At 40.4% G+C, this 26,952-nt stretch overlaps 1 long non-coding RNA gene across 1 annotated transcript in view; it reads left to right on the forward strand.

Moving 5' to 3' along the window:
• Positions 1-694: 694 nt before the first annotated feature.
• Positions 695-26,952, forward strand: part of LOC139356567 (uncharacterized) — a 63,059-nt gene continuing 36,801 nt past the window's right edge. The window contains exons 1-2 of the long non-coding RNA XR_011608582.1: positions 695-784; positions 8,164-8,218. This is a non-coding gene — a long non-coding RNA (uncharacterized lncRNA). The remainder of the gene's footprint in view (positions 785-8,163; positions 8,219-26,952) is intronic.

Here is a 26,952-nt window from a genome sequence, read left to right on the forward strand (position 1 = left end):
AGAACCAGATATCCAGGAAACTCCTTTTACATCCCACTCTCTGGCTAACTGGACTTGATGAAATTTTTGGCATCACAGTGGAAGAAAGGCCAGGAAAGAAGGAGAGCACTTTCCTGTGTTGGTCAGGACTTGCCTCATCTTGCCTACATTTTCCTGGGACTGATGGATAGGAAGTCTTCCAGCAGATGTGGCCTAAGGGCGTTGGGGCTTTACTTTTGTGCTGATGCAGGCAGTTTCCAGGCTCAGACAAACACTCAGCTGTTTATTTATCCATCCAGCAAGCAATTCTTAAGACACCTCCTTTGTCAGTTCTTGAGCCAATAAGCAAGCATGGTACCTGACCCCAACAAATCTAGCTCAGATTCAGAGATGCATAACCTGATTCCAGCAAAGCTTTTTGTGGATTATCTGGGGCAGTGTTTGTAACCTTTATCTTTCCCACTTCTCAACTGTTTCTTTACCAGCAGGAGCCTCTACCTTTGGGGAGTTGGGAAAAGGTGAGCAGGTGGGCTGCTGGACACTTAGGCTGAAGCTGTGGGGAAGGATATGGGAACCAAAGCCTAACAAGGAGTCTTGTGAAAATCTGCTCTTTCCTTTCTCCCTGTAGTTCTGTTTCCTTAAGGTAGGCTTACAATCTAAGGGGCAGCTGTTCACTTTACAATCGATTCCAGCATCCTCAGCTCCAATAACTGCCAGTTGCCACTTCCCTGCCCCAGTAGAATTAATGGAAGCTGCCAACAGCCCTCCCCTGACCTCACTGGACATAACTGTGTCCTCGGCAGACGTGAGTTCCTCCTCCGTCTGAGGCAGCCTCCTTTCTCTCTTAGGAAACCCTCTCATGTGGAGTCCAAGCTGCAGACAGTGAAGGAGCATGGGTCATTTATTCGCATCAGTGTCAACCTAAAAGCAAGAGGCAAGGCACAAAATCTAACTTAATTTACTTGAGCCAGAGTGAGGACAGCTGCCTGGAAGACTCAGATCCAAGGAACCTTGGCTATGTGCTCTCTCCAGCCTTTGTTACAAGCAGGTTTTTAAAGAAAAAAAGAGGGCGAGAGGGGGACAAGGAGCAGGCTGGTACACAGTTATCAGGAATTCTTAATGGCTGACATATTGACTAGTGTATGGCAAGTGCACCAGACAGTAATAACTTAAGCATTCCCTGAGAGTGACCCTGTGTTCTAAGAAGAGTGTTGATTTGGATTCCTGAGCTAAGGAATTGGGAGTGACCAACCAGGAGATTCACTCTTTTTCTATGAAGTACATCTGAACCCCCTGCCCATCCCTTGGAAAGCAGGTCATACAGGGGATCAAGGTCCTTTGTTTGGGGTTAACTGGAGGTTTCTAGGTGGAGGGAACTAATTGAAAATGCTGTGTAAACTGCATGCTTTTTATAAATGATAGCAGCTCTCCCATCCAGCCTGCTGCCACAGGATCATCTCTGTATGAGAGTCCTCCTTAATAAACCCTATCCTTCACTGTCTCTTCTTCAGCTTCTTGGACATGATGCCCTCCCTGTTAGAGTCAATAGGGATCCCAAATGACAATTAGTGATTAGCTGTACATTGTTAAACAATAGGATGTGGGTTATAGTGTCCAGTGAAGCATTATTAGGTTAATTTAAGAGCTACTGGTGGCATTAGTAAGTAATTTCAAGAGATGAGCAAGTAGCTCGAAGTGGGGAGAGTAGAAAGTAATTACTGTCTCCTTTTGATGTCTCTCTGGACCTGATAATTGAAAAGGACTCTCTTTCTTCAGATAAAAGTTCTTTTCTCATCAGAAACCCCGTTTTCTGCTTTATTTGCGTGTCCCATGAGGAGCTGCTGGTGGGGGCAGACTGAAGCCAACAAGAGGCTGTGCAAGGGTCAACAGTCCGCTGCCTCCATCCAGCGTTAAAAAACACTTTCACTTCAGGCTGAAAGTGGTAGAAATCAGTTTAAGTCATGCAAATGTATTGATTAGGCAGACCTGGTTAGTCCTTTCCCCATAGATCTTGTAGCATAACTGTAGGCAGATGGAAAAGACATGGAAAGCATAAATCACTGCACATGTTTAGGGATCACTCCCTTTTGGCAGGCGGTGAGTGGTGAGAAATGTGTGTAGAAAGAGTGAAATCAGCAGAAGAAAAGCCGTAGGATTCAGGGTTTTGGAGACATCTGGAAGGATGGAGACGTAAACCTAAGTCATAACTGGTCCTGGAAGTGAGACTTCATGACTGAAGCAATAATAATGTTACCCTGAGATTTTTTTTTTTTCTGGCTCTTGACTTCAGATTTAAGGTTATGGCTGATGGGTGAATGTCTATACATACAGGCAAGCACATGTATATGTCTTAGACTTTTGGAAGGTTTTTTTCTGGGTTGATGATTGTTTGTTAGGTTAAAATATCAAGGAACATTAGATTTTTTTTTCTCCCTGTTGTCAACAAGTTGGACCTTCATAAAACTCTAGTGGAGGCTTGCTGCTGCATAGAGGGAAAAAACACTGGATTTAAATTTTGTTCTCAGCTCTGCTGAGCTCTGTGCTCTAGGACAAGCCATTTAATCTTTTCAGCTATGCTCTAGAGAGAGTCACACCTATCTTGAAGGACATTTTTTAGAAAATTATTTATTTTAGAGAGAGTTTTGCTCTGTCATCCAGGCTATAGTGTAGTGGTATGATCCTAGTTCACTGAAGCCTCAAACTCCTGGGCTCAAGCAATCCTCCTGCTTCAGCCTCCTGAGTAACTGGAACTACGGGCAAGTGCCATCATGCCTGGCTAACTTTTTTATTGTTTGTGGAGATGGGGCTCTTGCTATGAGCTCCTGGACTTAAGTGATCCTGCTGCCTTAGTCTCCCAAAGCATTAAGATTACAGGCATGGGCCATTGTGCCCAGGGCTTTTAATAATTAAGAAGGAGAGCAACTGGAAAAAAGTGATGTGAACTGTAAGGAGCTATCATTGCCTTGCAATGGTAATGATGATAATCTTTATCCTCCAGGGATGGTTGGTGCACATTCTTGCCTAGAGCAGTCATATGCACAGAATAAGCCTTCCATCTTTTGGATTCTCATGGTAAGGTTAAAGGATACTTGATAGTACTTCATGCTTAACATAACTAGACCCACTACCATGCCTTATGAGGATCTTTGTTACAAATGAGTGGAATCCAATCCCACAAATGCACACGACATCCCTGTTAGGTTTTGAAGGGAAGGTGAGGGCTAAAGAAAGACTCATAGTGAGAGAGAGGGCAATTCTACAGCAAATGCAGACATTTATGTCCAGCATAAACCTGCCGAGGTGGGGGATCAGCTTAATGCCAGTGCCCACTGCTGCTTACAGGCTGGGGTACTTATCGGTATAGGCGGAAGGGGTCTGGGCAATATGATTTACTGCCTGGGAAGATGTTGATAAGACGTTCCTATGATGAGGTAGTTTGGCCTTTGATCCTACAAGATGTGCAGTGACGCTCCTTGGACTTTCTCCCAACATATGATAGGGATATTCCTTTAGTTGGGTCTTTGCCCAGCAGGGTATGATAAGGAAGTTCCTGTGCCTTGTGGTCAGGTGGTTAGGCAGAATGTTTCTCATGGCCCGAACCACCATGAAATGTTTCACTTTGACCAAGGTCTGCGAAATGGTGGGGGGCTTACAAAATGGTGGAGTGTGGACTAACAATCCCTCTTCACCTAAGACATGGTCTCTTCCTTCTAGAGAAAATGATACCTTGACACAATAATGGGTGTTCAGAATAATGACCCCAAGTCATCATGAAAAGGTTAACTTATGACATTTTCAAAATGCTTAGTTGTATGAAGGCAAAGGAGTAGATCATAAGTAAGAAATGTATATAAAACGGTTTTCACATTGCCAGCCTTTTAAGGAAATATTGAAACCTCTGCTGTCAGATTTCAATTAGCTGGAAAGATATTATATGTGGAATGGCTCCTTTCCTAGAGAAGCCAAGGAATGAGATGCTGCCATGTATGTGGAAAGCAAACATCCCCATAGCCCTCAGTAACACTTGAGAGGGGGTGATTCAGAGGATGTCAAACCTGGGCATCTGGGGCCTCATTGCAACTGCACCAATTGTATTCACTTTTGTTACATTTCCAAAAGACTCAGTGAACTTCTTCGGGGGCTCAGCGCTGATCTCAGGTGGAAGGAATGGGGATGGATGGGAGGGGCTTGCATGCAGGGGAACAGAGAGCAGGGAGCGGGTCCCTATTTGAACCTGTACTCTTTCCCCAGACTCTCTGTCACTTTTTTTTCTCAGTAAATGGAAGATTCATGTGCTCTATACCTCCATGGTCTGCTGTGAACCTGTTGCTGGCGTGAATCTGTCCACTGGAGTTTGTTTGATTGGGGGCCATGTGACAGGTGTAAAGGGAGCAACCATTGTGAAATGGCATCTCTCAGAATGCAGGAGCGAAGTGCCATCACAAACCATGGCTTCTGTGGACAGGGTGTCTAGGGGTGGCTTGGGAAGAAGGCTTAGGGATAGAGGGAGAGAACCAAAGCCCTCTTTCAGCTAAACTTCAGCCTGGAGAATTTAGATCTTTGCTTTAGCTCTAAATCACCACTTCCACAGTTGGATGATTTCAAGGGACCTTAAGTTCCCACTTGCCACAGTCTTTGGGACATGGAACCTGCTTTCTAAAATAAATATTTTGGAGTTTTTTTAAGATGTAAGTTCAAACATGCTCCTGAAAACAACTAGTTAAAAGAGACAACTCCCACTCCACTACCGTGGCTTTCCATCAGGGCCATGCTTGACAGAACCTGGGAGTTGAAAGGGAAGAGATGGTGACCCATGTCTTGAGTTCTGGCAGACTGGAACCAAGTGGAGCTGGGCTTGGGGAGCAGAAGGAACTGTCCTGCTTCATGGAGAACCAAGTGGTACTGATGGAAGTACCTGTTTCAGTGATTGCACTTTGAAATTGGATGGAGACCCAAATCCTTAATTCAGGGCTTACCTCTGGGTTGGTGCAATCTGTAATTTTGGCAGGAATGAGAAGGGCAGGCTGGAGTGAAAAAAAGTCAAAAGTGGGAATGTAGTGGCTCACTCTGCTTCCAGCCCTCCCTGACCTGTTGTCTGCAGACCTCTACACATTTAGAGCCTGTGTATCACTCAGGATCTCTCAGGGCCACAGAGACTCTCTCAAAGGGTTACCTTCAGCAATTGGGATTTATTGTAAGGATATCTCTGGAAACTGGGAGACCACCCAACCTGAGGGTTCCGTAAACACTGAGGGCAGATTGGCCTCCAGAGCCTGGAGTAGGACTCTCGGTGTCCAGTGGCTCTGGGGATCTGGTCATCTCACCAGCTCCAAATATTCACAGTGACACATCACTGGTTTGTAAACAGATCCAGCTACTTCAGTTAGATGTTGTGGTCCATGTGCCTTTTATGGTTGACCTTGTTCATACATACCTTATTTTTCAGAAGGAGGAGCATTGTTTATGTTCACCCTCCTATGGTGCCAGTTGTGCAATAAATTTTGAAGGTCTTGGAGCCAATTCCAGATTATTTTCTTTTTGACAGCCTTAAAAAGGTGGTGCTTCTTTCTTTCCAGGACTTTGATCCAGAGGCTTTGACAAGGCTACTGTTCATCCAACTCAGCCAGAAAGGAGGGTAAATTGGGCACTGGTATCTGAGTCAAATTTTTTCAGGATGGTATTGAACAAAGACTGGATAGCTTCCAGAGAATCATTCTTCACACCTTCAAGAGCTGAAACCAGAAGGAGCTCAACCACTCAGACTCCAGATCTTTCAGACAATGGCTCACAAGCTTTCCCTTGCCTCTTGGGTTCCTCTCTGGCTCGCCATCCACTGGTGATCTTGTTGATGCATCTCTTTGGTTAGTTCCTAACTCCCTACAGCCTCATGTCTATGGCCAGAAGAAAGCTCAGGAGCAAAGCCCAGGAGTACTGTCTGCCTTGTTTGTCATCAGTGTGTGACTAGCACAGTGTGTGACACAGCAGATGAAGTGAATGAACCAGTAGAGGAATAAATCTCTCACCTGCTTTCAACTCACCCCTAAGACCTCTGTCTATGAGCACTTTACCCTGCTCTGGCAGGTGCTGTTGATGCCCTGCCCAGACCTGAGGTTTCAGGTTCCTTCCTTTTGACTGGCTGCACCCTTCTCAGGAGCATTTCCCTGAGCTATCTGGGGCCTCCTTTCCTGGTGGGCCCTGAAAGTTGCATTTCTCTTTCTCCCCTTTGTGCGTTATGCCAACCATGGAAGCCAACAATGGACAGCTGTGTGAGGCGGGTTAGGTACAAAAGTCCCCATTGCTTGTCTCAAGGCAGGAGAAGCTCTGTAGTGCAATTTCCCTCCAGAGCTCCCCATGGGATCAGACCAAATCTTTGCTTAGTTTCTCCCCTTTCCTATTCTGCTCCCTTCACTGAATTCCAGTTTCTTCTGAGCATGCTCCTTTGAAAAATCACTTGCAAAAGAATCCCCACCTCAAACTTATGTATTTCATGCAATCTAAAATAAACATATATTACTTTGTCATTTAAAAAATATTATTTCTTAATTATGTTCTCTTTAAAATGCATTTAAATTTTGACAAATTAGAAAATGATCTATTAAAAGCAAGGAAATTTATAGATAAAGCAAAATTTAGGTGAGTTCAACAAATATTTTTTGAGTATTTTCTGTATGCTGGATATTGTGAGAGTACTCTATATAAATCTAGTATAAATGCTGAACTCGAACTTAGAGTGAGAGTAAAACAATAACAAATAATTATAATATAGGATAATACATGAAATATTATAGGCTTCTGCAATGTTCTGAAAAAAATACAGAGGAAGGCATAATTAGCTCTGAAAGAGTTAGAGGAAGGTTTCAAAAAGGAGGGTCTAGTCAGCCAGGCTTTTCAGGGTGTAAAGGAATAGAGGGGATGTTGTCGAAGGAGAAAAAAATCTCTCAAAGACAACAGAATAAACAAAAAGCACTGAGGCATGAATCAACAAGACAGGCAAAGGAAAGTAGAAATAGATCTGTTGATATAATTTTTTTATTGTTATACTTTAAGTTCTAGGGTACATGTGCACAACGTGCAGGTTTGTTACATATGTATACGTGTGCCATGTTGGTGTGCTGCACCCATTAACTTGTCATTTACATTAGGTATATCTCCTAATGCTATCCCTCCCCCCTCCCTCCACCCCACAACAGGCCCTGGTGTGTGTGATGTTCCCCTTCCTGTGTCCAAGTGTTCTCATTGTTCATTTCCCGCCTATGAGTGAGAACATGTGGTGTTTGGTTTTTTGTCCCTACGATAGTTTGCTGAGAATGATGGTTTCCAGCTTCATCCATGTCCCTTCCTACAAAGGACATGAACTCATCCTTTTTTATGGCTGCATAGTATTCCATGGTGTATATATGCCACATTTTCTTAATCCAGTCTATCATTGATGGACATTTGGGTTGGTTCCAAGTCTTTGCTATTGTAAATAGTGGCCACAATAAACATACATGTGCATGTGTCTTTATGGCCACATGATTTACAATCCTTTGGGTATATACCCAGTAATGGGATGGCTGGGTCAAATGGTATTTCTACTTCTAGATCCTTGAGGAAGGTAATATAATTTATAATGTCTCCAAATGATGAAAGTATCATGCAGCTATTAAAATTGACATCTTAATGGGCATTTAATGATTTTAATATTTGGAAGAATGGCCTTGCTTGCTGTGCTGGGTGATAAGAAATCTCTGAAGAATTTAAGTGTCAGAGTAGCTGTAATTCAGAGAAATCATTCTGTTGGTAATGTGGTGTGTGAATTTAAGGGTGAACAAGACTGGAAACAGGAACAAGATAGTAGCAGTGGAGATGAAGAGAAAAGAATGGATTGCAAAGACCACCAGACTGCTCTGGTGGTTAAAATAGGCAGAACTTGGCAATTGATTAGAAAAAGTGAGAGGAGGGACCAAGGACCAGGAAGCCTATAGGATCATACCAGGTTTTAGGCTGGAAAGAGGAGCCCACTTGAGTAGAGTGGGGGTAATGGGGCACGTTAGGACATGATGGATTGGGAAGTTCTTTACATATCTAAGTGGAAGAGTCTTGGAAGCTTTAAGATATACTAGAGCTCTGTGAGGGTAGGAGATACAGATTTTGTAGTCATCAGCTTACAAGTGAATGATTGAAACCATACTCTCACTTTAGGATAGAATAACCAGAGGAAGGGCTGAAAATCCTGGAGAACACCAGCATTAACAAGGTGAGCTAAAAGAATTCAGAGGCGGGGGTAGAGTGAAAATTAAATGGAAGATGGTGCTATAGAGATAGCACAATGATTAAGAGCTTGGTCCTTGGAGTCATATCACCAGAATGCTAGTTTCCTTATAGGTAAATAAGAATTACAAACAATATCTATCCACTCATGAAAAGGAAACTCTCAACAAATAAGAAATAGGAGGGAACTTCACCAACATGATAAAAAAATCTGTGAAAATCCTACAGCTAACATATTTAATGGTGAAAGATTGAATATTATCCCCCTAAGACTGAGAACAAGATAAAGATGGTAATGTTTATTAGTCTATTCAGCACATACTAAGGTTCTAGCCAGGGCAATTAGGCAATGAATCTATAAAAGGATTCAGATTAGAAAGCAGGAAGTAAAACTATCTTATTCACAAATGACATGATCTTATATATAGAAAATCTGAAGGAATCCACTTTAAAAAACCCCTAGAATTAATAAATGAGTTCAGGAAGTTCACAAAATAAACATACAAAAATCAATTGTATTTATATACACTGGCAATGAAGAGTGTGAAAATAAAATTAAGAAAATTATTTCATTCACAACAGCATCAAAAAGAATAAACTATTAGGAATAAATTTAACAAAAGCAAGGTGTGTATACTAAGAACTTCAAAACATTGCTGAAAGAAATTAAAAGACTTAAGTAGATGGAAAGGCATCCCACATTTATGGATCAGAAGACTAAATATTATTAACATGGCAATACTCCCCAAATTCTTACAGGTTCAACACAATGCCTGTCAAAATCCCAGCTGGCTTTTCTGCAGAAATTGACAAGCTGATCCTAAAATTCCTATGGAAATGCAAAAGACACAGAATAACCAAAACCATTCTGAGAAAGAACAGGATTGAAAGACTTACGCTAATTTCAAAACTTACTACAAAGATAAGGTAATACAGAGAGTATGGTACTAGCATAAGGACAGATGTATTGGTCAATGGAATATAATTGAAAGCCCAGAAATAACTCCTTTCATTTTCAGTCAATTGATTTTTGACAAAGGTGTCAAGAAAATTCAACGGGGAAAAAATTCTATTTTCAACAGATGGTGCTGGGGCAATTGAATATCCATCTGCAAAAAATTAATTTGTTTCCCTACCTAACACCATACACAAAAATTTACTAAAATCTTTACTAAAAATTTACTAAATCTCTTAGAAAAAAACATACGAGTGAATTTTTGTGATCTTGTGTTAGGCAATGATTTCTTAGACACAACATCCAAAACACAAGTGAGAAAAGAAAAACAACCCAGTAATTTAAACATAATCCCCAATTACAAACTTTTACACATCAAAAGACACGGGCAGGGAAAGTGAAAGACAACCCACAAAAGGGAAGAAATAAGTCAGATATCTAATAAGTGACATATCCAGAAGAACTCTTCCAATCCAATATTAAAAGATAATCCAATTTAAAAATGGGCAAAATACTTTGAATAGACACTTCTCTAAAGAAGATATGACCAATAAGCACATTAAAAATGCTGAACACCATTGTTACTAGGAAAATGCAAATCAAAACCACAATATCACTTCACACCCACTAGACTGACTATAAACAATAAGACAACAATAAGATAACAAGTGTTGGAGAGGATGTGAAAAAATCAAAACTCTCATATATTGCTGGTGGGAATGTAAAATTGTGTAGCCACTGTTTTTGGAAAATAGTATGATAATTTCTCAAAATGTTAAATATAGGGTTGCCTTAAACCCAGCAATTTCACTTCTAGGTATCTACCCAAGGGAAATGAAAACATATGTCCAACCAAAATCTTTTAGGTAAATGTTCATAGTAGCACTATTCACAAGAACCAACAGATGGAGACAAACCCAACAGTCATCAACTGGTGAATGGATAAAGACATGTAGTAGATCTATACAATAAAATATTGTTTAGCAATAAAAAGGAAGTTCTGATACACGCTCCAAAACATTGATATACCTCAAAAACATAGTGCTTCTTGAAAGAAGCCAGACACAAAAGAACACATATTGGAATAGAATAACCTAATATATATATGCAGAGAAAAGTAGATTAGTGGTTGCCTAGGGCTGAGTTGAGAATGAAAAATGACTCGATGGACACAAGTTTTCTTTCTGGGATGAGGAGAATGTTCTAAAAGTAGATTTTGGTGATGGTTGCACACCTCTGTAAACACACTAAATATACTGAAAATCATTGAATTGCACACTTAAAATGGGTGAATTTTATGGTATATAAATTATACTTTAATAAAGCAATTAATTTTTCAAAAGTTTTAAAATTATAATATTTATCCCTAACACCAAGATTGTGGTCTCCAAATACCATCTACCACTACAAAATCCCCAAAACTTCTTGGAGAAATTGCTTATTTCAGGTCTGGGCCAGAAATGCATAAGATAAGCCTAGAACACATTGTCACTCTAGATAGCAAGGACTGTATCAAAGATTGTTAGAATGATATCAACAAGTCTCAAGAGGAAATTTAAAGGGACTCATTCTGACCAAAGATAGGATATTTTATATATTGATAAGGATAATAATTGCAATGGATAGAAATACCTCACATATGCTTAAACTTCTGTATTCATAATAATCCTTTTTAAAAAATAAAAGTTGTCACGATTGAAGGATATACATAAGTCAAACCATCATTTTGAGAAAAAATATTGAAAAGAAAAAATCAACAACTATCTGGCCTTTTCTATGTAAATTGTACAACTGGGTAAAACAATAATTTATAAAAAGCAGTATCTACAGTATGACAGCTAATAAATGAAGAAGGAAAGATATAATAATACCATTATTTTTCAATTCATAATTGATCAATGGATGCTAACATCACCAAAAGAAGACAGGTAGACATTACATTTCTCCTGATGGAAGAGCCTAGCACAGTTTTTTTTTTGTCCTGCTCTTCAAATCCAACCTAAATCTGATCAAATATTTGGATCAAACTATTAATTTATAGTAAATACAGAGAACAGAAGAAAGTGAGGAAAAAGTTGAAGAACTTCATGAGCATACAGTCAGAAAAATCTGAACTCTGAGACACAGCATAATGAGGATGTATTTAGCAAAATCCAAAATATAGGAAAACAACCTGGTTTCTTCAATAAACAAATTGCAAGGGAGAAAAAAAGAGATGAAAGGAGAAGCCTGTAGATCACAAAAAGTTAAAAGACAAACAATCATAAAGTGGGATTTTATTTGGATCCTGATTCAAGCAAGCAAAAATATATAAAATTAATGAATATTTAGAGATAACAGGATATTTGATATTAAAGAATAGTTGTGCTGAGTGGTTGGTTTAATGATGGTATTGTGAATTTTTTTTAAAGTTTTTTTTTTTTTTTTTCCCTGGGTGTAGTGCCTCATGCCTGAAATTCCAGCACTTTGGGAGGCCAAGTTTGGGGGGGTATTGCTTGAGGCCAGGAGTTCGAGACCAGCCTGAGCACAATAGCAAGATCCCGTCTTTACAAAAATAAAAATAAAAAATTAGCCAGGTGTGGTGTAGTCCTAGTTACTCAGGAGGCTGAAAAAGGAGGACTGCCTGAGCCTGGCAGGAGATTGTTGCTGCAGTGACCTGTGATCACGCCATTGCACTCCAACCTGGGTGACAGAGTTGGACCCTGTCTTAAAAAGAAAAAAGTAGAGTTCTTATCTATTACATATGCCAAAATATTTATGGATGAAATTATATGATATCTGAGATTTGCTTCAAAATAACAAGGGAGAGGAGAAGTGGGTGGAAGCATACATTAAACAAGATTGCCCGTGAATTAATAAATGTTGAATCTGGTGATGAGTGTGTGAAAACTCATCACACTAGTGTCTTGTTTAAAGTTCTCCATAACAGAAAGTTTTTCTAAAAATCAACTTTATGCATTTGTAGTTAGTATTAAATAAGACCATGTATATAGAGTGCTTTATCACTATGGCTGACAGATAGCACTCAAACATTGTTTTTAGCTTTTTACAGTCCCTTTCAATTAATCACACTCCAAAGAGGTATATTATTTAGATGAAGGACCCTGTCCCATATACCTTTGTCTGCCTCACAGTAATGTATTGAAATTCCAAGTTTAGAAGGAGGAAATGACAGTCTTGAAAGTCCCAAGCCTATCATGCAGCAGCAGAGCCAACAATCCCAAATGCCTCCCTAGCACTCCTAGTAAATGGGACCACTTTCTTCTCATCCTTTCTTTTATTCATTATTTTTCATTCATTTATTATGTGCCAGATATTCGATGCTGGGTATACAAATATTAATACACTAGACTCTAAATTAACTGAAAGCATCCAAAGGTGAATATTCCTGAGGGTCAAACAAATTCAAGAAACAGTGCTAAGGATCAATGGCCTCGATCATCACTAAGTCCTTCCTAACAGCCAGATGTACTGGGCACGTAAAAATGAGTGGAGATATGGAATTTGCCCTCACAAAGTTGAAAAATAGGGTACATGAGACAAGAACCCAAATAAACGACAACAGAAAGCTGAATGTGTTTAAATAGTCCCAAAAAGATTTGGTCACCAAGGTGGAGAAAGTATGTTTGACAGGTGTTAAGGAGTCAGGTTTGGCTGAAGCATTTAACAGGTATTCAGTGAGACGTGGAAACTAAGGCTGGAATGGTGCAGTAGGTTCACATGTGGAGAAGGTCAGGTTAAGGCATGTAAATGTCATCAGGTAGCAACAGAGAGTCACATAACGTTGCAGAGCAAGGGATAACATGCTTAGAAATGACTGGGGAAGGGTCCTCTAGCAGCAAGTGGCAGAGCCCATAGACCACTCATAGAAGACCAATCCAAGCCTGGCACCACACTTTAAAGCTCATAGCATATAACCATATACATGTTAACAAGCTTAGTGACTAATAGATTTACAAGACCTGAGATGGAATTGAGTTTTTGGAGATCCAGCTTCAGAGATTAGCCTAACCTATTCAGCACATACAGACCAGGCCTGAACTATTTCTAAGAAAGCTGACTGCTATTTTAGAGTGGGGCTCAGCAAACCTTTTCCATAGAGAACCAGAGAGTAAATGTTTTAGGTTTTGCAGACCATATAGTCTCTTGCAACTATTCAACTTTCTGAAGCAACAATAGACCATACATAAATGGAGCATGGCTGTATTCTAATCAAACAGGACTTGGCTGTAGTTTGCTAACCTCAAGTGTAGAGTTTGTAGTCTATTCCCAGAACTTAAGTGAGCCATCCAGATACAAGTCAGTTCCAACTTCTACCAAGGACCCAAGCCTCATCTGTCAAAGAGTAAGAAAGCTCCTTTAGGTGTATGGCCTGAGGGTCCACCCACCCACTGGAAGGCTGGTGGGACTAATTCTCCATCGAGCTTTGTGAAAGCTAAACCCTGGTGTTTACCTGCTCATAACTGCAAAGTTTGATGCATGTTATAGCAGAAAGGTATGGATATGGATGCCATAGTGATGTACAATGAAGTGACCTGCTTTAGCCTGAGAGGACACGATTTATTGCTTTGGCACAGTGTCTAGCAGAGTAAGGATTTACACATTACATTATATTTGAGTAAGGAGTAAAGACAAAATTTCAAGGAAGTTCTCACAAATTTAATGCAATTTATTTACTAAATAGAGGAATGTGAAATGTACAGGGAGTATTAGTAAGCAATGACAGTTTAGAAGCGAATGATTTGATTAGAAGTGATTTTAGAAGAAATCCAAAGCCCTTGCTCATAACCTTTCAGGTACCCCTTTGGAATTCTGATAAAAAAAAAAAATGTTGCAGACAGTTGAAATGGGACCCATGAAAAGCCATGTAGCCCCAGTTCATGATCAATGTCCCCAGAACTGAAGGCCTTTACCTCTAATGCCTGCGTAGAGTTAGCTTCTTTTGAGCCCTTAAACTAGTATCTGTTTTCCAGGAGATGCCTAATAGGAGAAATATCTAAAGCAAGACAAATCCAAGATGTTTGAATATTCGAAAATCAAATCGACATTGTAAATCAGTAATAATATCCCAACAAAAATTTATCTTGATTTTCCTATGAGCGAGTAAGCTAAGTTTCTTTTTGTTATAAACAGAAACATGGGAATGGAGACAAATGACGGTTTCTGCAAAAAGCATATTCTTTCCGTCTAGTTCTGCAACTGAGAGAAAAAGTAATAAGAAAGCATATGGAACGAGCGTTGAAACCCAGAAGAAGAAAAATATTTTAAAAATAGCATTTATTTCTTTTTCACTAACAGAGAATAAAAATAATCTCTGTACCATCTATAACAAAGAGAAATCATGAGTATAAAGGTTAAAAAAAAAGGTGTTTCAATATTTGCGGAGAAATTTTAGACTTTAACATGCCATTTTAAGGATATAGACTTTGGAGTCAAGTAAAATGAAGTACATTGGGATGAAAAGTTTTGGGAAAAATTTTCACAGATACACCCCCACACTCATTAACAAAAAAGAGAAAAATAAAACCTGGAAAAAAATCAAAGAAATTCCCCCAAATGCCTGAGACTGTCTACCTTTTTTCTGTTCTTTCTTTTAGAGAAATTCAAATGTTGGATGGTAATGGGGCCAATCACAAATGGGTGACACTTTGTAGCTATTCACCTGCTTTCCAAAATGTGTTTAAAATTTAAAGACTTTTTCAGATCTACTTTTCAAAAAATAATGCTTTTAATAACCTAATTTTTAGTTCTTTACTGTACACTTACCTGCAAGATAGATTAGTTCATTTTTACACTGCTGATAAAGACATACCTGAGACTGTGAAAAAAAGAAGGTTTAATTTGACTTACAGTTCCACATGGCTGGGGAGATCTCATAATTATGGTGGAGGGCAAAAGGCCCTTCTTACATGGTGGCAGCAAGAGAGAATGAGGAAGAAGCAAAAGCAGAAACCCTGATAAACCCATCAGATCTCATGATAATTAGTCACTGGACTAGCAAGAGAAAGACCAGCCCCCATGATTCAGTTACCTCCCACCGGGTCCCACGTGTTGTGGGAATTCTGGGAGATATAATTCAAGTGGAGATTTGGGCAGGGACACAGCCAAACCATATCATTCGGCCCCTGGCCCTTCCAAACCCATGTCCTCACATTTCAAAACCAATCATGCCTTCCCCACAGTGCTCCAAAGTCTTAACTCATTTCAGCATTAACCCAGAAGTCCACAGTCCAAAGTTTCATCTGAGAAAAGGCAAGTCTCTTCTGCCTCTGCGTCTGTAAAATCAAAAGCAAGCTCTACTTCCTAGATACAATGGGGGTACAGGTATTTGGTAAATACAGATGTTCCAAATGGGAGTAACTGGCCAAATCAAAAGGGTAACAGGACCCATGCAAGTCTGAAATCCAGTTGGGCAGTCAAATTTTAAAGCTCCAAAATGATCTCCTTTGACTCCAGGTCTCACACCCAGGTCACACTGATGCAAAAGGTAAGTTCCCATGGATTGGGCAGCTCCACTCCTGTGGCTTCACAGGGTACAGCCTCCCTTCCGGCTGCTTTCATGAGCTGGCATTGAGTGTCTGTGAATTTTCCAGGTGCATGGTACAAGCTGTTGGTGGATCTACCATTCTGGGGTCTGGAGGATGGTGGCCCTCTTCTCACAGCTCCACTAGACAGTGCCCCAGTAGGGACTCTATGTGGAGGCTCTGATCCCATATTTCTGTTCTGCACTGCCCTAGGAGAGGTTCTCCATGAGGGCCCCACTCCTGCAACAAACTTTTGCCTGGGCATCCAGGCATTTCCATACATTTTCTGACATCTAGGCAGAGGTTCCCAAACCTCAATTCTTGACTTCAGTTCTGTACCCGCAGGCCCAACAAGACATGGAAGCTGCCAAGTCTTGGGGCTTCCACCCTCTGAAGCCACAGCCCAAGCTGTATGTTGGCCCCTTTCAGCCATGGCTGGAGCAGCTGAAACACGGGGCACCAAGTCTCTAGTGTGTACACACCACAGGGACCCTGTGCCTGGCCCAGAAAACCACATTTTCCTCCTAGACCTCTGGGTCTGTGATGCAAGGGCCTGCCGTAAAGGTCTCTGACATGGTATTGAGACATTTCCCCATGGTCTTGGGAACTAACATTAGGCTCCTTGCTACTTATGCAAATTTCTGCAGCTGGCTCGAATTTCACTTCAAAAAAATGGATTTTTCTTTTCTACTGAATTATCAGGCTGCAAATTTTCTGAACTAATATGCTCTGTTTCCCTTTTAAAATGGAATGCCTTTGTTTTGTTTGTTTGTTTTGTTTGAAACACAGTCTCACTCTGTCACCCAGGCTGGAATACAGTGGCGCAATCTGGGCTTACTGCAACCTCTGTCTGCAGGGTTCAAGTGATTCTTCTGCCTCAGCCTCCTGAGTAGCTGGGACTCCAGGTAAACACTACCACGCCCGGCTAATTTTTTTGTGTTTTAGTAGAACCGGGGTTTCACCATGTTGGTCAGGCTGGTCTCAAACTCTTGACCTGATGATCTGCCCATCTTGGCCTCCCAAAGTGCTGGGATTACAGGCGTGAGACATCGCACCCTGCCGGATGCTTTTAACAGCACCCAAGTCACCATTTAAATGCTTTGCTGCTTAGAAATTTCTTCCTCCAGATACCCTGAATAGTATCTCTCAAGTTCAAAGTTCCACATATCTCTAGGGCAGGGACAAAATTTCGCCAGTCTCTTCGCTAAAATATAACGAGAGTCACCTTTGCTCCAGTTCCCAACGAGTTTCTCATCTCCATCTAAGACTAGCTCAACCTGGACCTTATTGTTCATATCACTATCAGCATTTTTGTCAAAGCCATTCGACAAGTCTCTAGGAAGTTCCAAACTTTCCCACAGTTTCCTGTCTTCTTCTGAGCCCTCCACACTGTTCCAACTTCTGGCTGTTACCAAGTTCCAAACTCGCTTCCACATTCTCAGGTATCTTTTCAGCAATGTCCCACTCTACTGGTACCAATTTGCTGTATTAGTCTGTTTTCAAGCTGCTGATAAAGATATACCCAAGACTGGGAAGAAAAAGAGGTTTAATTGGACTTACAGTTCCACATGGCTGGGGAGGCCTAATAACCATGGCAGGAGGGGTAAGGCACTTCATATATGGTGGCAGCAGGAGAGAATGGGGAAGAAGCAAAAGCGGAAACCCCTGATAAACCCATCAGATCTCATGAGACTTATTCACTATCACAAGAATAGCATGGAAAGACGAGCCCCCATGATTCAGTTACCTCCCCCTGGGTCCCTCCCAAAACATGTGGGAATTCTGGGAGACACAGTTCAAGTTGAGATTTGTGCGGGGACACAGCCAAACCATATCACTGTGGTATTTTAATGATATGATGTACATAAAGCATGAAATACGTGTAAAGTATAAAATGCCTCACCATCATCATGTATAGGAAAAAAATGATATGAAAAGATAGATAATCCTCTTTAACAGACATGAAAAATTTAAGCTGCTAGAAGAAGGGTCAATGGTAAGATGTGATAAGCCCAAGGGAGGTTATTTTGATAAGTTTTCTGCAAATGGGAAAGATCCGTCACTGACATAGAGTTCAATGACATTCCTTTCCCTCTTTTGTGAAGCAGTTTATAGCGGATTTCCACTCTTCTCATTTTTCCACACCCTTTCTAGGGAGCAATGTTCTTTAATCAGCAGCTGCCACAATCTAACTGGTTTTCATATTGAGCTCCAGACACAGCCTGTACCACCCTGCCAGAATCTGCAGGAAATCTCCAGGCCTGTCAGGACACAGCAGATCCTTTCTAGGTCATTTTGGCAGTTCTTGGTCCAAGCTCCATGCCAATTAGTCTGCTGGCTGCTATTTCTTTTCAGTCATTGGAACCATGCTCCCATTTCAGGGTTCTCTCAGAAGCCCTGTGACTGGAAAACCAAATGAGGAAAATGCTCAATGTTTGTTATCAACCTGGATCTCAAATATGCTTGGCATAATCTACCTGAATCCTTAGAATGTTATTTTCAGGATAGGAAATAAAAACGAGAGTATTTTACAAGATAGAGAAGCAACTACTTTCATGCTGTGATTTAGAAGGGGAAATCATAGGGGATTATTGAAATAAAACCAGGTTTATTGATTCCAGAGGCTGCATTAGCATGATACATTTCTATTCTCTCAAACTTACTGAAACTGGTCTGCATATTTCATGTTGTAATACCAAAAATTTAAATGCATTGTTCTAGGATGTTTGTGTTATTGGTTTAATTCAAGTTGCAAACTGCAAATGGGACTATATTTCTAACATTGCTATAATGAGTGAGGAGGACTGAATTTTTGGAGCAGATGTGGGAGATATTCAAAGATTTGGGTCCCCGAGGCAGGACTTTAAAGAGATGCTGAAATTTCTAACGCGCTGGGGAAAATGTTCCCAGAGTCACTTTACAGAGAAGCCCTGCGTCAGCCGTTCATCCCTGGAAGGCTCTTTATGAGAGGACACTTGTGTCCAACATCATGTGGATTTCCCCTCAAGTAAATTTGATCTGGAAGAAAATCCCCCAGATTAACCAGCACATTCATTTCAGATCATTCATCTTACACCAGGTGAAGCCACTACCAATACTATTGTGCTGTGTGTGCAAACTACTTCTTAGGTGAAAATGCTGGCAAAAATATTAAGGTGTCCAAAGAGGTTAACACCTCAAGACAAACGTTTCACTCTATCATGCGCCCAACTTTAATAAGAAACACTCTTTTTCCAACCCCACTTCCTCCTTTTAAGAATGAACTTTCTCGGCCGGGCGCGGTGGCTCACGCCTGTAATCCCAGCACTTTGGGAGGCCGAGGTGGGCGGATCACGAGGTCAAGAGACCGAGACCATCCTGGTCAACATGGTGAAACTCCGTCTCTACTAAAAAAATACAAAAATTAGCTGGGCGTGGTGGTGCATGCCTGTAGTCCCAGCTGCTCGGGAGGCTGAGGCAGGAGAATCACTTGAACCCGGGAGGCAGAGGTTGCAGTGAGCAGAGATCGCGCCACTGCACTCCAGGCTGGTGACACAGTGAGACTCCATCAAAAAAAAAAAAAAAAAAAAAGGAAAAGAACTTTCTTCAGGTCCTCAAGCCTCAATGGGGACCACAACAAAAGCTCATGCCAGCAGATGCTGAGCAGGATGACTTCCTGATTCTGACACTCAGGGAGAAGAGAGAACCCCTGGAAATGTCCCTCACCCTGAAGAATGGTGCTGTCCCGGTGTCATTCTGGCTGTTTCCACTACCTACCTCCATTAGCAATGTCTTCTTTTAAAGAAGGGCATATGTCTCTTACATCCTGAAGTTAACAATGACCCCCTTCCCTGGAGGGAAACAACCTCCCAAGGTGCCAAACTGGGAGGTTATGGTTCAAAATATGAATATATGATTCAAAATATTGGTGGATCTGGACAAAGTGGACTAATAGGGACCAGACATATCCTCTGCCTGAAACAACAGCAAAATACATTAATCAGCAGGTGATCTCTGAGAGATGCGAAACAAACAAGATAAACCCTACAACTGCTCCAGCTAACAGCCTTGAGGGAGTTCCTAGGCTGCGATGCTGGAGGCAGAACTGAGGTGGGTTCCCCGACGTGAGGAGATCAAGCTTGGTCCTTTGGGACCTGGGCAGCGAGAGTTCACAGGGTAGAGTGCCAGAGAGGAGAGAGCTGCACAGATAGACAACTCCAGAGATCTGCAGAGGAACTCTGATGGGAATCAGAACATGAATGTGAGGAAGCTACCCAGGAAAGAATCATCAAAAGAGGAAAAAGAGACTGCTTATGCTGGGCTGGAAACAATGCGTGCTCCCACCAAGCAGACAGGAAAAACAATGCTTAAGGCTGTGGGCAGAGTTCTCAGGAATATTTGCCTCACGCATGAGGAATAATTAACCTTAGACTGGGCTCTGTTTCAGAAATGCCTAAAAATCACAAGAGTAAGACCTGAAAACAGCAAAGTGTTACAAGTAACTTAATGGCATAGTAAAACAAAGCTCAAGAAAATCTATAGAAATACAAAAATTTTCATCACCCAACAATATCTGTTATGTAATAAAAGACTACCAGGCAGACAAAGAGGCAAGAACACACAACCCCTAATGCAGAGAAGAATCAGTCAATTAAAATCCACCTAGAACTGATCCAGATGTTAGAATTAGCAGAGAAGGATATTGAAAGAGTTCTTATCTACCAAAAACTTGTAGAAAAATATTCCTTGAAGCTTTACTCATGATTGCTAAAAACCAAAAACAATCTATGTGCTTATACATTTGAACAAAGAGAACTACTTCATGATAAAAAAGATTTTCTAAGAAGCATATCAACATTAATGAACCTCAAAAACATCATGCTAAGTGAAGAAAGCAAAACATTAAAAATTGCATATCATATGATTCCACTTATTTGAGATTCTTGAATGGATAAAATTGATTTATGATGGTAGAAATCAGATAGATCAGTGGTTGCTTTTGGAATGAAAGAATCTTTTGAGAAATAATGTAAGGAAATTTTAGGTAAGGAAATAGTTTCTAAATTGGTAGGTGTGTGAGTTACAGGGGAGTAGGCATGGTAAAAATTGATTATACTGTACAAACTGGGCATTTCATTCAATAAAAATTTTAAATTTTCACAGTTCAGTAGAAAAATAGGCACTTAAAGTAGTGCAAGTTAAATAGCCAATAATAAAGAAAAATATGCTCAGCATCATTGGAATTCATGAAAAAAATAAACTAGAACCACAGTAAGACTCCATTTTGTACCCACCAACTTGGTGATATTTTAAAATTTGGCACCATTTGATCACATATTCTGCTGATCCAATATATATTGGAGCAACTGCCTTGGGAAACATTTGGCTTACTTAGTAATAAAGAAATCCATTCCCTGTTCCCTGAAATGTCACTCCTTGAAATATTTCTTAGAAAAAAAAAATCTTAAGCATTAAAGACTTGTGGATCTTTTTTTTAACAGCAGTGTTTGTGACAACAAAAATTTGAAAACCTGAAGATTTGCTTATAGAATTGTAAGCCAAAAGTAAAATTCTAAGCCTCCCAATAAGCCGAATGGACCCTTCTTCCTGGTCAAGAGCATTCTAAAGTAAAGCCGAAATACTAGCTCAGGCCATGATGGGAATGGATGGTCGGACATACTTCGTTATACGTTTCTCTCTTTGAAATTCAGGCACAGCTGACTAATATTAACATTAACATTAACATTAACATTAACACAGAGACCTTAAGACTAACAAAACAGACTCCTTGTAGCAATATGATACCAGCCTGACAGAAAGTAGGCCCTAAAAATATCAAGCATCTTTTTACTGCAAAATGTATTTCTTTGACATATTTTGAAATGGCCCTGTAAAGCTTTCTTTTATGGGGAAGATCTACATTCTGTAGAGTATTCACTTCCCTTTCCAGGTCTTTTTTTCTGATTCAGGAGAGAATTAATTAAGAGTCTGACACCTTTTTAAACCTGATAAGAAACAATTACAATCTATTCTTTCTGTGTCCTGCTACCTGAAGGCTTCATCTGCCATAAGAACCTCGGTTTCCACAGCTCTTTATCTCAACCCAGCCACTCCATTCAATTGATTCCAGGTCTTTAGTGAAACTCTTTCAACCAATGGTTAATCAGAAAATCTTTGAATCCACCTATGACCTGGAAGCCCCAGCCCCCACCCAGCTTCAAGGTAGCCTGCCTTTCCGGCCAAACCAATACACATCTTACATGTATTGATTGAAATCGTAGATCTCCCTAAAATGTATAAAATCAAGCTCAAGCTATAGCCTAACCAACTTGGGCACATGTTCTCAGGATCTCCTGGGGCTGTGTCACTCATGGGTCATGGTTCTCATATTTGGCCCTTCAATATTTTACAGAGTTTGACACTTTTAATCAGCAATAATTATGGATAAATAGTGATATAGTCAAACATGGGTTGAATACATTCATAAGGAAGTAGGATTTAACAAATTTCAGCTACATAAATAGATACATGAATCTCAGGTGTATAAAGTTGAGTGGGAAAACTAAGTTTCCAAAGTATGATTTCATCTGTATGTATCTCAAAAACATGCATAACAAAACTGTATAATGTTTAGAGGCACAAACACATGTAAACAATAAAGACAAGAAAGAAAATAATTAGCACAATCATAAACAGAGTTTGAGAAGGGAATAGAATTGGGGAAGGACATAATATAAAGGAGTCCACTCTATTGTGTTCTTTAAACTTCATATATAGTCTACTAAATTATTTCTTATCCACTTAATATTTATATGGTTTGGCTGTGTCCTCACCCAAATCTCATCTTGAATTGTAGTTCCCATAATCCTCATGTGTTGTAGGAGGGCCCTGGTGATAGGTTGAATCATGGGGATGGTTACTCTCATGTTATCCTTGTGAGAGTGAGTTCTCATGAGATCTGATGGTTTCATAAGGGCTTTTCCCCCTTTGCACGACACTTCTCTCTCTTGCTGTCTTGTGAAGAATAATGTGTTTACTTCCCCTTCTGCCATGATTGTAAGTTTCCTGAGGCTTTCCCAGTCATGTGGAACTGTGAGTCAATTAAAACTCTTGCCTGTTTAAATTATAGTCTCAGGTATTTCTTCATAGTAGCATGAGAAGGAAATAGTACAATAAATAAATAGTACAATAAATAATGCAATAAATAGTACAATAAATAGTGCAATAAATTGGTATCACATAGAGTGGGGCACTGCTGTAAAGATACCTGAAAATGTGGAAGTGACTTTGGAACTGGGTAACAGGCAGAGGTTGGAACAGTTTAGAGGGCTCAGAAGAAGATAGAAAAATGTGGGATGGTTTGGAACTTCCTAGAGACTTGGAGGGCTCAGAAGACAGAAAGATGTGGGGAATTTGGAACTTCCTAGAGACATGTCGAATGATTTTGGCCAAAATGCTGATAGTAATATGGGCAATGAAGTCCAGGCTAAGGTGGTGTGAAGTAAAGAACTTGTTGGGAACTGGAGTAAAGGTCACTCTTGCTATGCAAGAATGAAGATATTGTTTGGAGCTGGAGTAAAGGTTACTCTTGCTATGCAAAGAGACTGGTGGCACTTTGCCTCTGCTCTAGGGATCTGTAGAACTTTGAACTTGAGAGAGATGATTTAGGGTATCTGGCAGAAGAAATTTCTAAGCAGCAAAGCATTCAAGAGGAAGTGGAGCATAAAAGCCTAGAAAATTTACAGCCTGATGATGCAGTAGAAAAGAAAAACCCATTTTTCTAGGGAGAAATTCAAGCCTGCTGTATAAATTTGCATAAGTAATGAGGAATCAAATGTTAATCAAAAGACAATGGGGAAAATGCCTCCAGGGCATGTTAGAGAACTTCATGGCAGCTCCTCCAATCCTGGAGGCCTAGGAGGGAAAAATGGTTTTACGGGCCAGGTACAGGGCCCCTTAGTCTATGTAGCCTCAGGACATGGTGCCCTTTGTCCCAGCTGTTTCAGCTCTGGATGTAGCTAAAAGGGAGCAACATACAGTTCAGGACATTGCTTGAGAGGGTGCAAGCTCCAAGCCTTGGTGGTTTACGTGTGGTCTTGGGGCTGTGGGTGCACAGAAGTCGATAATTGATGTTTGGAAACCTCCACCCGGATTTCAGAGGATGTATGCAAATGCCTGGATGTCCAGTCAGAAGTCTGCTGCAGGGGTGGAGCCCTCACGGTGAACCTCTGCCAGGGCAGTGTGGAAGGGAAACGCAGGGTCCGAGCCCTCACATAGAGTCACCACTGGAGCACTGCCTAGTAGAGCTGTGAGAAGAGGGCCACCATCCCCCAGACCCCAGAATGGTAGATCAACTGACAGATAGAACAGTGTGCCTGGAAAAGCCACAGACACGCAATGCCAACATGTGAAAGCAGCCAGGAGGGGGGCTGCACCCTGCAAAGTCACAGAGTTGGAGCTGCCCCAGGCCATTGGAACCCACTTCTTGCATCAGAATTCTGTGGATGTGAGACCTGGAGTCAAAGGAGAACATTTTGGAACTTCAAGGTTTAATGACTGTCCTATTGGAATTTGGACTTGCATGCAGCCTGTACCCACTTTGTTTTGGCCAGTTTCTCCCATTTGGAAAGAGTATATTTACCCAATCCCTGTATTCCCATTGTATCTGGGAAGTAACTCACTTGCTTTTGATTTTATAGGCTCATAGGTGGAAGGGACTTGCCTTGTCTCAGATGAGACTTTGGACTTGAGTTAATTCTGGAATGAGCTAAGACTTTGGGTGACTGTTGGAAAGGCATGATTGGTTTTGAAATGTGAGGACATGAGATTTGGGAGGGACCAGCTGTGGGACGATATTGTTTGTGTCCTCAGCCAAATCTCACCTGACTTTTAGTTCCCATAATCCACATGTGTCATAGGAGAGATCCAGTGAAAGGTAATTGAATCACGGGAGCAGGTACTACAATGCTATTCTCATGATAGTGAGTGAGTTCTCATGAGATCTGAAGGTTTTATAAGGGGCTTTTCCCCCTTTGCTCAGCACTTCTTTCTCCTGCCACCTTGTGAAGAAGGATGTTTTTGCTTCCCCTTCTGCCATGATTGTAAGTTTCCTGAGGTCTCCTCAGTCAGGCAGCACAGTGAGTCAATTAAACCAATTTCCTTTATAAATTATCCAGTCTCTGGTATTTCTTTGTAGAAGCATGAGAAGGAACTAACAATATTTAACACAAATTTACTAAAATTGTGTACCAAAAAGAATATAGAAGTGTAGACCAAAGAACATGAGATAGAATGCTGTATATGTAACTTTTTATTATCAATGACAACCTCAAAATCTTTATAAAACTTAATTATAAATCTACCAAATTCTTAATGTAGAAATTTCCCATTTAGAATTATAAGATCACCTTATAATAAACGCAGAACTGGAAGGCTGTTAGTGAATAATACTGTTTATAAAACAATGCACCCAGATAAATGTCAAGGTATTATAAAAAGTATTGTTTATTATCAGCTCATAATTAATTGAATGCCCTGTGGAGGGAAGCCACTCTAGTATAAAGGTTTTTTGACATTTCTATAAAGATGTTCATTTGATCTGCTGTTTCACAACATTCTGCTATTCTACTTGGTTATGTGCAAGTAGAATTCATCTTTCCTGCATAACCTTTCAAAGTCATCAGAAGTAAATAGGGAATGACTTTGGAGGGACAGAAAGCAGCATATAAAGTCCATTTTTAAAATACTATTCAAATTCAAAATGTTATTCCTTTCTTTCTGAGCACTAATGTATGCTCAGTTCATGCATGTATACAAACATGCAAGAGATATCTGGAACTGTATCTGAATCTGAATAATAGGTTGCCTGCAAAGGGAGACAAGTTCTATTCCGGCCTTTTAGCCTTTCCCAAGACCAAAGTCTTCATATGGAGAGCTACCTAGATTCAGGATCCCACAGCCTGACTGACCTGCCAAGTATTGGCCCAAAAGAAAAAGAAAAACTGTACAGTGTTGTCTGGTTTGCCTAACACTGCTCCAGGGACACCCCCATCCCTGCAAGCCTGGGAGAATAGCTGCCTGCACTCTGAGCTGCTGAGCAAGGATGGGTGGATTTGGGGAGGAGAGATGTGACCTGTCTTATGAAATCAGCTCACATTTCTGCCCTAAATTTTGCCTGTTCAATAGATTTTTTGATTTTTTTCTATAATTCAAAAGCAGTTAACATGAAGGCTGCATTCAGAGACATAGAGGCTATTTAAATACATTATTTACTCTGTTACTAACAGGGATTCTACTGCCTCCCCTATCTTCACGTAAGTCCAGAGATGTTCTCCCTAGATGTGTAATGAAGCCCCTTCTCCTCCTTCTGATCCTGTCATCTCAAGAAGGAAACAAATCAGATGGCCAAGACAGGAATTAAAAACAGAGCTATGGGCCAAGGCTGTTCCCCCATGAGAACAACAAATGCTTGCTACTCTCATGTACATTTGGAAACCTTCTCTTTGCTCTGCACACACTACTAACATCACAGAGATTTTTGAAACCATTGAAGCTTTTAGCCCTTAAATCCTAAAAATCCCAGCCTGGTTAAGTGCTGGGTATACAACATATAGTGGTTCCAAGCTATTTTGAAAAAAATATCTGAGCACTGGCAGCATGTAAGGAAATATCCCTCAGAACAGGACAGAAAGATCTAGAAACCAAGTCACTTAAGGCAATATCACTAACATAGAAACACTTAAAGAGGGGAAATTGGTTTCTACCGAGAAATTAAACATAGACTTAAAGGATTATCCCTTTCCAAAAATCTCCTTTCGTATAATTACTACCAAATATATTAAGGAGACAATAACTTAAGTAAACAGGCTAACAGGCCAACAGGCAATCTGCTGTATAATCTTCCAGTAGACACTATTAAACACCACAGGAGAGCAATGCTGTACTCCTCAAAATAAACAAGGATTATTTCTAAGTGCCATTAAATTGCACAAAATATCAAATACAGCAAGGAACCCATAACCCATATTGTCACAGGATCTCTGTATCTGAAGAAATTTGCTGCTTCATTTATTGTTTGTGTCATGAGCAAAACAAAAGACCCTGCATGATCAAAACAAACAGATAACAGAGAGAAAAACAGTTCAGTATTATGCCTGACCAACTGGCCCCAGACAAATTACCTGAAATACAAAGTCTGAAAGTTTGCATATTGCATGTACAGCTGTGGCTTACAGTGAAACAAAAGTCCCAACTCCTGGCACA

The sequence above is a fragment of the Macaca nemestrina genome, chromosome 10 (assembly GCF_043159975.1).
Source record: "Macaca nemestrina isolate mMacNem1 chromosome 10, mMacNem.hap1, whole genome shotgun sequence".
In the NCBI taxonomy this organism is placed as follows: Eukaryota; Metazoa; Chordata; class Mammalia; order Primates; family Cercopithecidae; genus Macaca; species Macaca nemestrina.